This window comes from Ixodes scapularis, unplaced genomic scaffold, assembly GCF_016920785.2.
Source record: "Ixodes scapularis isolate PalLabHiFi unplaced genomic scaffold, ASM1692078v2 PGA_scaffold11__112_contigs__length_91849675, whole genome shotgun sequence".
NCBI classification, from domain to species: Eukaryota; Metazoa; Arthropoda; class Arachnida; order Ixodida; family Ixodidae; genus Ixodes; species Ixodes scapularis.
Window position 1 is genome coordinate 62471700 of NW_024609837.1, and position 12548 is coordinate 62484247.

Below are 12548 nucleotides of genomic sequence, written 5' to 3' on the forward strand. Positions count from 1 at the left end.
CGGCGGAGTTTTCTCACACAAGTAAAGGTTATATTTCAAACTAGCATTCTTGAATTGATCATATTCGGAGCGAGAGGTTGAATAAATTCTAATTTGCAGACACATCGAAGGTTTGTGGAACAGCACGTACATCGTGTGAGAAAATCTTTCTTCTGGAATAGGTGCCTAGAAATGAAAACAAAATACATTCAGTATATTGTAAATTTTTGCACAGTTTAAATTGTCTTCTCTCTGAGTTCGAGCAATATTGTCTTGTTTTCTTGTGTTTTTTTCTAATAAAAAGCAATTTAATCTAATTCTTACGCAGAAAAACTAAATTGTCACGCAAATATGAAACAAAACAATTTTAATTCGTTTTCCGACAAAGGGCGATGCAACTGAAAATTTATCATTTATTAACATATTTGCAGACACAGTATTCAGTCATAAGTGTATCCAAATATCAATAAAAATTTATTTGGTTCTCTGGAGCCTGTGGCTGCAGACACGTCAGGCCTTCTGTTCAATGATAGTTAACATCTGAGGTGAATAACGCCTAATATCTGCTAAGCTGTCACGATTTCAACTTCGATTTTTTTTCGTCGAAATCGTGTTTATTTAGTTTCACCACACTGAGATCGCTGCTGTCAATATATGAAATATTGCTGACTTAAAATATAAAATATCGTTTTCAGAGATTTTGTTGGCGGCATAGAGTTTACTAATATATTAATTTATATAAATATTACTGAAATAATATATCGTATAAAAAAATTTCTGCATAAGTCAGGACGTAGTAAAATCAACATTTATAAAATTGCGCTTTCGTCATGATGAAAGTGTTTCTTTAATTGCTTCTCACCAGACCGACGCTACCCTTTTATTTAACAGTGAACACACAGTAGCATAAAGGTGACACGCGTGATCTCATGATCTCGCTATTTGTCTTTGCTATTTAAAAGTGTTCAAGACATCACAAAATTTAACATCATTCGTTTCAAGCTAAAAAGTTTTTTGAACGAAACAGTTAACCACCAAAATTTTTTTCAAATGCCTGGATAGAATAAAAATGTAGTAAAATTAACTTTAATCGAAAAAAGTAGTATCGCTATATTTACGGCGTGAGACTCATTTCAGCGATTTCGCAAAGATGCTTCTATATTGGAGTAGGTGTTTAAAAAACCTTCGCCAGTAAAAAAAAAAAGTTACTACACTAAATGCGTATTACACAAACTGCGTATTACGACGTCAATAATACTCTGAAAGGTTTTCAAGCCAATTTCGTTTAAAAATTCTCCAATCGAGACACTCAAAAACTTTTTTTAAGGAGGTCATAGTTGCTTTACGAAAGTGTGTGAAACAGCATGGTGCGCCTTAAAGAAGGCCCAAATTGGGCATCACGTCCCGAGGAAGTATTACTTCTATGTAGTTGCTGCCCTGCATCTATTCTTGTAGGGGTAACGATGCCACATCCCACGGCTGAATTTGTAGTTACTAATTCCATATTATATTTTCATTACTTAGTTAACAGTTGGAGCTAAACAACCTGTAAGGAACTAGAATTCTCAAGTACGAAACCTTAGTTTAATTACAACGGAAAGTCAATTTGCAACGATCTATCGACACTACAGTAAGACGTTGCAGCCACAATGCTGAAGAGAACAAAGGTATAGCCAGTCCACAAAACGTGATGTGGATAGAAAGATACCAGTGGTCATCTCGTATTTATGGTGTCTCACATAATTAAAAAGAAATCTGGGAAACCACTAAGGAATTAGTGTTTTTGCAGCCCCACAAAGAAACGAGTTATATTTGTCCCAGATGAAGGCAGATGAAATCAAAAAGAACACCTACAGTGAGAAGCACGCCATGGTGCTAAATAACCAACGCTTCAGAGTAACGACACTTGACGAAAGCATCCCCACATGAAGGTACATAGGAGACCAAGCTAAATAAATGCTCTATGTTTAATCAAACTAATATTTAAAAAAAACATATTTGAAATGGTTTTTGACGCAATAACATTCTTAAAAAGTATTGAGAGGGCCCGTCCGGGATTTGAACCCGGGACCTCTCGCACCCAAAGCGAGAATCATACCCCTAGACCAACGGGCCGATGGGAAAATACGCAAAGACGTTACGGCTGACAGTGCAATATCGTACCGAGCGACGTTTTGTTGTTGTATGACCCCTGCGAGCCGTGCACACCTGTTTCATTTGATTTTCCTTTAATCATGGAACTTGCACAATCGTTTTATTTAGTTTTGTTGGTTAGCATTATACTGCACAGATTTGAATCAAAAGCTGCTTGAAGAAACTTCCTAAAGCTTTATTTCAACTTCATAAAAATAGTCACTTCAATTATATATTCCAACACCAGTACAACTGCAACTGTAAAGTGCGTCCTGCATAAATTATTACTAGGACACGATATATAGATTAAACGGAAATTGTTTACAAAAAGCAAATACGAGATAGTTACAACTTTAATTTTCTTGTTAAATAAGATAAATTATATTAAGCATTTCTGTTCATGGGCTTATACTCAGTACTTTGATGAACACAAAATCGGTTGCTTCTTGGTTCTTGTCAAAAATAAAAATGCGCACTATTTAGATTCTGGAACTGGAAACGTAAATCTGAAGTTGTCTTTGTGCACTACATAAAATTGGGCAATAATAAAAATATCCATAAACAAAAGTTTAATACGGAAAAAATATAGTTAAATTATTAACAAGTTCCCATGTTGATAAAATGTGCTAGCGTTAGAGTAGCTTTCGATGAGGTGTTCTGAAGTAAAGGAAATAATTTAAATACCGATCGTTCACTGAGACAATTGTCGGAAACATATTGTTTACAAAACTAAAATATGTAACCTTTAGCTTCCAATTCGCCAAATTCATTTTTAATGAAATCGAAAGAAATCTAGGTACAGTATAGAACAAGGTGACTTTTGCTACATTCTGCTCAAGAGATTTCAAATCCAACAAGGAATCTTTAGATTATCATTTTGCAGAGTAGAGTTCTCAGTTGGTACCCGGAAAGTTTGGCGATAAAAAAAAGCTATTTATTATAATAATACGGTTATGTGTATGATGGAAGTAGTAGAGGCTTGTGTAAGGATGTAACATCCTATGTTTTCATTTTTTCTCATTTTTTTCTGAGTTTACAGTTTGGAAACAGGCAGAGGCGAAACGTTACCGAGCCTAGCCTCCGCCACTATACAAAACGTTTTGTGCCGGTTAAGCAATATTCAGTCATCAAAAAAATAAAAAAGAACACGTAAAGCTAAACGCAGAAAAAGCTCTTTTTTTTTTAAGAGTTATGACACGAAAATTAAACGGATAGATTATTCTTGAAATGGAATGCTGATCGGCTACTTTGTATATACACCAAGTTACGCGATTTTTAGAGCTCTGGTAATTGCAATATTCAATTTACGAATTTTCATCATTTTCATCTGGCAACCAGGCAACACTGCCCAGGTTAGTCACACCATGGTGTCCATAAACCCCGTGACAAGGAACACTCTCTCATTCTGGGCGCCCCCATGACCGCCCAAGCTCTCCTCGCCCCGGTACGATCAAAACCGCTCACGCAACTCGGTAACCCGAAAGCTATTCTCGCTCTCGCCCCCGGCCCGTTGACCTTCCACCCTGCATGCGCCTGCGACATATTCCCGGACGACGGTGACCACGGCAAGTTTGCCCGTAACTCGCCGTCGCTGAAGCTGGTAGCCAGCGGGTCGCAGTCAAAATGAACAGCTTCCAACATCTCTTGATAGCAATCACTGTCATCGCTGCTGCGATCATCGTCGAACACATCGATAAGGCAAGCGATGCCGTAGACGTAATCGTCACGGACCGCATGCTCGAAACGTGGAAGGTAAACGCCTAAACCAGGAAGCTGAGGCTCGAGACGCCAAGAGAGACAAGTGTGTGAGTGCGTGCAAGGAGACACCGCTCTGAAGGCTGGCTACGTAGCCAGCCTCCAGCTTTGCCCGGATCTGCACCTCCGAAAGGCCCGCATATAAATCGATTTTTCCACGAAACTATCGCGCCATTTTCAAAACAAATTTAGCAGGAGTATAGGAACATACAATGGGTCCTAGCAGTATAGTTATCTCATATTTCATTTTTGGCTTGTCATAACCCCTTTAAGAACACTGAAAACTGTGTAGGTCCTCACTGCTACTGGACAGACACAGAAAGAAGTAACCAAATTTTTCTATCTTATAATAAGTTCCTATTTTCGGAGCATTCTATATCTTTTTCCTCGGGTGTGCTCTTCACTCAAATCATTTTGTTGTGAAACATCCTTTCGTTGAAATTAACAATAGAAATGTGTTGACATAAAAGTCGGCGTAGTGCCGCGCCACAAAACGAGCCATAACATACTTATGAAGGCGTGAACAGTCTAGTCTCTTACAGAAGCAACACGCCAATCTTATTTACCGAGGGGAATTTCCACAGCCTCGTTTTACGTGGTTGTGCTAATATTAATTTTCCGATTTTCTTTTGTGGTTACTTTTTTTATGTTTGTATGGCTTTTCGTTAGCTCCCAATATTATCGCCAAATTGTAAGAATTGAGCCAAATGTGCAATACCTGAACGGAAGAATGGGCAGTGAAGCTTAAACCAGGAAATTTTTAGGCAATTAGGAATCAAAGTTGTTGCATAAAAGCCGACGAAGCAGAAGTGAAGCCTAACTCCGGCTCTTCTTGGGCAATTTTGGGCCAGAGTTGCCAGATGACTGCCAAACTACCAGCAGTGAAGCCTAACTTCGGCATTATAGCAAATTTCGGCCAAAACAGAAAGGCTCTGGCGAAAGGAAGATTATTTTGGCTCTACCTTGGGTTTGAATACAGAAATACTTTTTTTTTCTGCCAAATAATCGTCCTACATTGGAATACATTTAGATATCCGTAGAGATCGAAAGCGTCCCCACATGAAGGTACACAACCGAGCGAATGAGGAAACTATCTTTACTCAAGCTCGAAAGTTTCAAAAGACATTTTTCAACAAGTTTTCAGCGCATTATCGTTCTTAAAAATAAGAAAAAAAAATTACGAGGGCCCGTCCGGGATTTGAACCCGGGACCTCTCGCACCCAAAGCGAGAATCATACCCCTAGACCAACGGGCCGATGGAAGAACACAGAAAGTCTTTACGGCCGACAGTACAATATCCAACCGATCAACGGTTTGTTGTATTATCCCGCGACTCGTGCATCGCTGTTTCACTTAATTTTCCTTTAATCACAAAACTTGCACAAGAGTTATATTTAATTTTGTTGGCAAGTATGACTTACCGACCACTCTGCGGACTAACCCAAGGAAGTTCTGGAACTTAGTATCAACAAAAACTAATAACGCTATCGCACATCTTACCTATGAAAATGGCGACCTCATCCCTGAGAGCGAGTACCCTAAAGTACTGAACGACTATTTTTCTTCGATTTTCGCAATAGAGTGCTTAGCCACTATCCCTACTCTCACTGAAGAGCTTTACGAGCGAATGCCCCCAATCAGTATAGACCCTGCCGGTATCGTTAACCTAATAGATAAATTAAAACTCTCATCGTCCGCTGGTCCTGACAACATAAATTCGAAAATTCTCAAAAACACCAGCATTATTTCTAGTGAATATTTATCGCTTATATATAATCAGTCCTTATCTGAAAGCGTCCTTCCTTCAGACTGGAAAATTGGCAACGTTGTCCCGGTTTTTAAACAGGGAATTCGCTCTGCTGTCTCTAACTATCGCCCGATATCTTTAACATCTGTCTCATCCAAACTACTTGAGCACATGCTTTACTCTCACATCATGACTCACTTAACAACAAACAGATTCTTCTTTAAGCATCAACATGGATTTCAAAAAGGACTATCCTGTGAGACGCAGCTCTGTGACTTCATTCATGATCTACACACTAACCTCGAGTGTCATGCCCAGACAGACGCCGTCTTTCTTGATTTCTCCAAAGCTTTCGACCGTGTACCCCATCAACGTCTCCTTTCCAAGCTGTCCTCTCTCCACCTTGATCCTTTAGTGTTTGCATGGATACGCGACTTCCTTTCCTCCCGCGTGCAGTTCACGGTCATCAATGATCACAAGTCCACCTTAACAAATGTCTCCCCTGGTGTTCCGCAAGGCTCCGTTCTCGGGCCTCTGCTTTTTTTAATATTTATATATGACCTTCCTTCCACCATTTCCTCTAAAATTCGCCTCTTCGCAGACGACAAAGTAACATGTGTGCTTGATCACAACCAGCTACAAGATGACCTTCTAAAAATTAACCAATGGTGCAACACCTGGTTGATGTCACTAAACAAATCCAAATGTCAATTAATCCGCTTCACTAGAAAGAAATCTATCCTATATCATCAGTACTTCCTCGACTCCGACCTAATCGAAACCGTTTCAATGTATAAATATCTTGGTGTAAGACTAACATCGGACCTCTCATGGAATAACCACATTGAAGCCATACATGCTGACTCATCGAGAACTCTAGGCTTCATCCGACGTAACCTGCGCAGTGCTCCTCTACTCGTCCGCAAAATGGCGTACGACACGTTCATCAAACCAAAATTAGAATATGCAGCTTCCATTTGGAGTCCCCATCAGGCCTACCTCATCAACCACCTGGAAGCAGTGCAAGACCGAGCCGCTCGATTCATCTTGTCTACTTACGATTTTTCTGTCAGTGTATCCACGTTAAAAAGTCAGCTAACCTTGTCTTCTTTGCAGCTACGCAGAAAAATCTCTCGCCTCTGTCTTCTTCATAAAGTCTACTATCATTGCCCCGACCTCAAGAACTCTTTGTTATCACCTCCTGACAGAACATCTTCTCGTCTTAACAACTCCTGCACGATCAAACGTGTCTCCGGTTCCACAAACGCATTCAATCAGTCTTTCCTTCCTCAAACCATCTCCGACTGGAACAGCCTACCAACATCCATCGTCACCATCCTGGACACAGAAGTATTCCTGTCAAGCTTACGGATTCATTTTTCTTGTTATTAGTATTCTTTGCCAGTCTGTACGATTAATGAGCTTGACCTGGATGTGTTTACTAGCTTATGTTTCTTCCTTTTTGTTTGTATAACATGTATATACCCCCTTTATGTAATGCCCTAACCGGGCCCTTAAGGTGAAAATAAATGAAATGAAATGAAATGAAATGAAAGTATTTTACTGCACCAATTTTAATCAAAGGCTGCTTGGAGAAACTTGCTAAAGCTTTATTTTTACTAAATTATAAAAATGCATCACTTCAGTTATACATTTTAACACCAGTACAACTGAAAGTGCAAAATGTACCATGCATAAATTATTGCTACGAAACGATATATAGGTTTATCGAAAATTGTTTACAGAAACCAAATTCGAGATAGTTACCGCTTTAATATCCTTGTTACATAAAATATATCATGTTAAGTCTTTTCGCCCATCACTGCAAACTGAGTTTTTTGGTGAACACAAAATCGATTGCTACTTTTTGTTTTGTTTCAAAAATAAACACTCACTATTCACATTCTATAACTGAAAAAGTAAATCTGTAGCTGTTTTCGTGCACTGCCTGAAAGTGGGCGCGAATTAAAATATTCGTAAACTAAATTTTAATAGGGATGAAAAATAGAGCGAAATTATTACCAAGTTCCCATGTTGTTAAAATGTGCTAGCGTTAGAGCAGTTTTAGATTAGGTGTTTTGAAGTAAAGACAGTTTTATTTTTTAAATATTGATTGTTCACTGAGATACTTGTAAGACACAAATTTCGTACACAACTAATATATGTAACCTTTTTGTTTCTAATTCGCAAAATTTGTTCTTGATGAAATCGAAAAATTGTAGGTACACTATATGAGAAGACGACTTTTACTATTTTTGAATTCAACAGTTTTCAAATACAAGTAATCTTTAGATTAACATTTTGCACTGTAGAGCTTACACTTGATTTCCGTCAAGCTTGGTGATAACATAAAACCATTTATTATAAAATCACGGCTACGTACCTGATAAAAGAAGTAGAAACTTGTGTCAGGAAGCAACATCGCATATTTTCATTTTCTAACACATATTCTTACGAAACAGACAGGTCAAATGGTACAAGATTAGCCTCCTCCACTATACGAGATGGTTGCGTGAATTAACCAAAATTAAATATTCAACAAAAAAAAAACGCGTGAAGTTTACCGCGGAATTTCTTAAAAGAACACTGAAAATTAAATAAGGTCTTTACCGCTGGTGGACCAAGAGGGAAAGAAATAGCCAAATCGTGCCATTCTATTATTAGTTCCTACCTTCGGAGCATTCTATATTTTTTTCCTCGGGTGTGCCGTTTGCTCAACCCATTTTCTTGTGAAATGGATTTTCCTTGAAATTAAATATAAAAATCTGTAGACAAAAAAAAGCGCGTAACGCCGCGCCACATAACCATCCACAACATCAACTTGTACCTTTGTGGGCAGTATAGATTCTTGCACAAGCATCACGTCAATCTTCTTTTCGAGGAGGAAGTTCAACGCCCTCTGTTTACGTGGCTGCGATAATAGTCGCTTGAAATTTTTTGTTTTTATTTTCTTCTATGTATATCTGGCCTTTTCTTTTGGCTCCCCACATTTTCGCAATTATTTAAGACTTGATTATCATGCAATTAAATGCTAAGGTGTAAGCGAGATGCACAAGAATGACGAAAGCAATTCCTGGAGAAGGGAACATAGGGGACAATGCACAAACACAAACCTTTGCGCCTCTTGTTCCCCTTCTCCAGGGATTATTTTTGTTGGTATGGACCGATAAATGGGCAGTGAATTCTAAATCTGGCAATTGTAGGCAATTTGGGCTTAAAGTTGCCGCATAAAAACTGACGAAGCAGAAGTAAAGCTTAACTCCGGCTCTTTGGCTATAAAAATTTGTAGAACTCATGGCGGAAGCTACAAAGAGGGGACAAACACAAGACATCTCAAACACAGATACTAAACTTTATTCAGGACATTTATTTTATCTCCACACTGCCCACCGATTGGACACGGCCCCATGGTTTCTACAGTTCCCACAGGACCACAAAGGATGTTCATAGGGTTCAGAGGAAAGAAAAAGGCCCCGCCCTCAAAACGTAGACGCCAACCTTTCCGCTAGTTTAAAACCACATAATGGCCAAGATCAATTAGACCCTATTGACTTCAACAGCATGAATAAGGTAAGGAGGAAAGAAACAACAGGAAGGAAAGAGCGCTGACTTACAACTGAGGTTTTAATGAAGAGGTGGTGAAAGATAAATAACGTGTCAAGTGCGGTAATATTAATAAATTAAAGAAGGGAGAGGAGGTTAGTTACAAAAATTATCCCCTCTCTGAGTGCCATTTTAAAGGAATGACAATTTACATAATTAACTAATCCAAGTGAATATACCTTTGTACAATTATTCGCATGTGTACTACAAAGTTGACGGTGACACAACGGGTACTGGCTATCACAGGCAGAAAAAAGGAAGACGAAATTGACGGTGACCCAACAGGTATTGGCTTTCACAGGAATGAAAAAATAAGAAGAAAGAACACTACAATTTAGGGACCAAAATTCAAAAATTTGAGCTCTCTTGCCGTCAGAGCAATCGAAGCCGTACATATACAGGCTAGGCCCTTATTCGTGATCTTGCACGCCTCGTACACCTCCCTGGTGTTTTGTTCCTTGAAATGTTTACGTACCTTTGTTCCGGAAAACATTGTTGTGCACCCGCAATCTCTCACATACACAGCAAGATGGCTCGCTGGCGTTGACTTAAGAGAAAGTTAATGTTCCCTGAGTCACACATTGATGCACCTCCCAGATTGTCCCAGATACACCTTTCCACATGACAACGGTATTTCGTATATGATGCAGCTGTGACATCCCACGAACTTCCGTGCATGGTTGATTTTACATGGCTCATGGGTATCCTGCTGCTCGTTGAATTTCGGACATAATCGTTTAAATTTGTCGGGCACCTTGATGGCAGTCGACTGAAGGATTTTCGAGTTTTTTCTGATAACCTACTTGTCCTCGCAAAAAGGGCTTCAACTTGCCTAACCTAAGGTCAGTCGTAAAAAGAACTTTTATACCAAACCTCCCCGCGATACGCATTAATTTGTGGGACACACCATGAAAAAAAATAAAAGCCGTTTACAATTCCCTGTAACGCCGGTTAGAGCGCAGCTCTTGAGGAAGAGAATGGAAGCGTACTGAGGAATAGGGACTCCTTGAGGTCACGTGACCTGGGGGTCATGAGATCAGGGGGACACGTGACCTCGGGGGGTCACGGGACCTTACGGGGGGTCACGTGACCTCAGGAGGGTCACATGACCTGAGGGGAGTCACGTGACCTCAGGGGGTCACGTGACCTCAAGGGGGTCACGTGCCCTTGGGGTGGCACGTCACCTCGGGGGAGGGGGGGGGGGGGGGGTCACGTCACCTCGCGGTTGCGCCGACGCCGCTGAAGCCGGAGACGGGCCCCTAAGAGCTGCGCTCTAAAACCGAACACGCACTCCCCTGTCACTGTCGGTCTTTTGCCTGTGCGCCATCCCACTGAACTTCAATACCAGTCTCCTCGCTACCCCTTTAACCATGCTGTCACTGTAACCCGCTTCCTTAACCCAAAGCACTTGGTTATCCAGAAAGCTCGCCCCTTATGAGGACAGCATTTTTGGGGGCACTATCCAACAGAGACATGACCATTCCTCTTTTGCGTAATTTAGAATGTCTACTCTTAAATGGCAACAAGGGTTTTACCGCCACTTTGTCGTACTCTCAACATAGTCCTCCATGCACATACAGACAGATCCAGGTACTGCATCCAAGCCTCATGCAGTGCTTCACACGTAAACACCACCTCTGGTACAGCAAAGGTGACCACGTATTGTATCTTCGGTTGCACACCCTTTCCTATTAAAATTACCAAAATATCATCCACGTATATTTCAATTATCAGTGAACCCTCTGGCGCGGATTGTAATATTGGACGTATCTTCAAATCCAATTGGTTGAGACACATCAGTGACAGCACTGCAGCTATTGATAAACCTATACAGACACCTTTTGTGTATAAGTTTTGCCCTCGTACTCCACGGCCATGGATTTGAAGCACGAATCTAGAAGGATTAAAAGATCTCCCCACATCTATCCCTGAGCCAGAGTGAAACACAACAAGGTTCACTTCCAACCATTGTCTTACTCTCGACAGTAGAACTGATTGATCTCAAAAGTAGTACGAGTCTTATGTCAGGTGACACAACTTCACATTCCTTCTGGTGACAACTTTGAAAACACTCCTTACGAATTCTTTAACCTACTCAAACCATCCATCGTTACTGCTCTCAGGCACTTTTGCAAGAACAATAATACTGATTTCTGACAACACTGATTTTCATTGATGACCACACTAAGCGGCATAAATGGCTTGTGGTCTTTCAAAAAACATTTTACCGAAAGCAAAGCCCTTGAACTATCGAAAACCTTCTTCGCCTTTGTCAACAACTCGCCATCCTTCAGAACCTCTTCGACTTTACTTTTTATCTGCTTTAGGTCTACTATGCACGAATGAAAAAAACTTTCAATTGTGGTCGTAGTCTTGTTTTTAAAATATGAAAGCGGCAGGAGGGAAAACCTACCGGACTTATCCGTCTACAACAGAGTTATTTCTTCATCTGCTAACTCCTTCGTGAGGTTGGTGACACATTTAAAATTTCTTGTGGCTGGTTCACTGCCCACAACCGTTAATTTCGACACTGTTCTAACCGCCTGGTCTGTGAAACCTTGTATTTTGGTTTGTTTGACTTTTGAAGCGATGGAATGGATGCTAAAAATAATATCTAAACTAGACGGCTCGACATGCAGGCAGAATTTCTGTCCTGTATTTAATATGGAAAGAGAACGCTTGGAAATTGCCACATTTGATAGGATGATAATATTACCTTGTTTAGAAACAGTCACTTTCTATGTTGGTCATCTTTGTTGGACAGATCATGTTCCATTTTAGCCAAAGGCTCTCGAACTTCCACTGCGTACACCGTAAAAACAAAAACTAGAACGTGCCGGTGTCGATGGGATTTTTCCTCAAGCAGAATCTAAGGTAGGTCAAGTCCGCTTCCAGGGACGCGACGTGATGACCAAGCTCGCTGACAATCAGGAACCCGTACACAAACACAAGCACGAACAATTTCGGCCCAAAGATGCCAAATGACTGCCATGCTACCAGCCGTGAAGCCTAACTTTCGTATTTTCGTGAATATTGGCCAAACTACAGAAGCTCTGGAGAAAGGAGATTAGTTTTGGCTTTGCCTTGGCTTTTCCTGGCATTTTAAGGCCCTATATTCCAAGACAGAAATAAATATTTTGGCTAAATAACTGTTCTACATGGGAATACATTTATAGTTTCGAAGACGGCCAAAGCGTACCCCAGATGGAAGTACAAAACAGACCGAGGTTAAGAAACAGCCTATCTTTGGTAAGGTTAAATTTAAAAAAAAAAGAAGAAATACTGTTCACATGTTGCTTAGAGCAATATAATTTTAAAAAAAACATTAAGC

General features: G+C 40.2%; 2 non-coding genes across 2 annotated transcripts; both read right to left on the reverse strand.

The window, feature by feature from the left end:
* Window positions 1-2022: 2022 nt before the first annotated feature.
* Window positions 2023-2094, reverse strand: Trnap-ugg. Its single transcript has one exon. It is a non-coding gene; the product is annotated as a tRNA-Pro (tRNA).
* Window positions 2095-5050: 2956 nt separating this feature from the next.
* Window positions 5051-5122, reverse strand: Trnap-ugg. Its single transcript has one exon. It is a non-coding gene; the product is annotated as a tRNA-Pro (tRNA).
* Between the last annotated feature and the right edge of the window lie 7426 nt (window positions 5123-12548).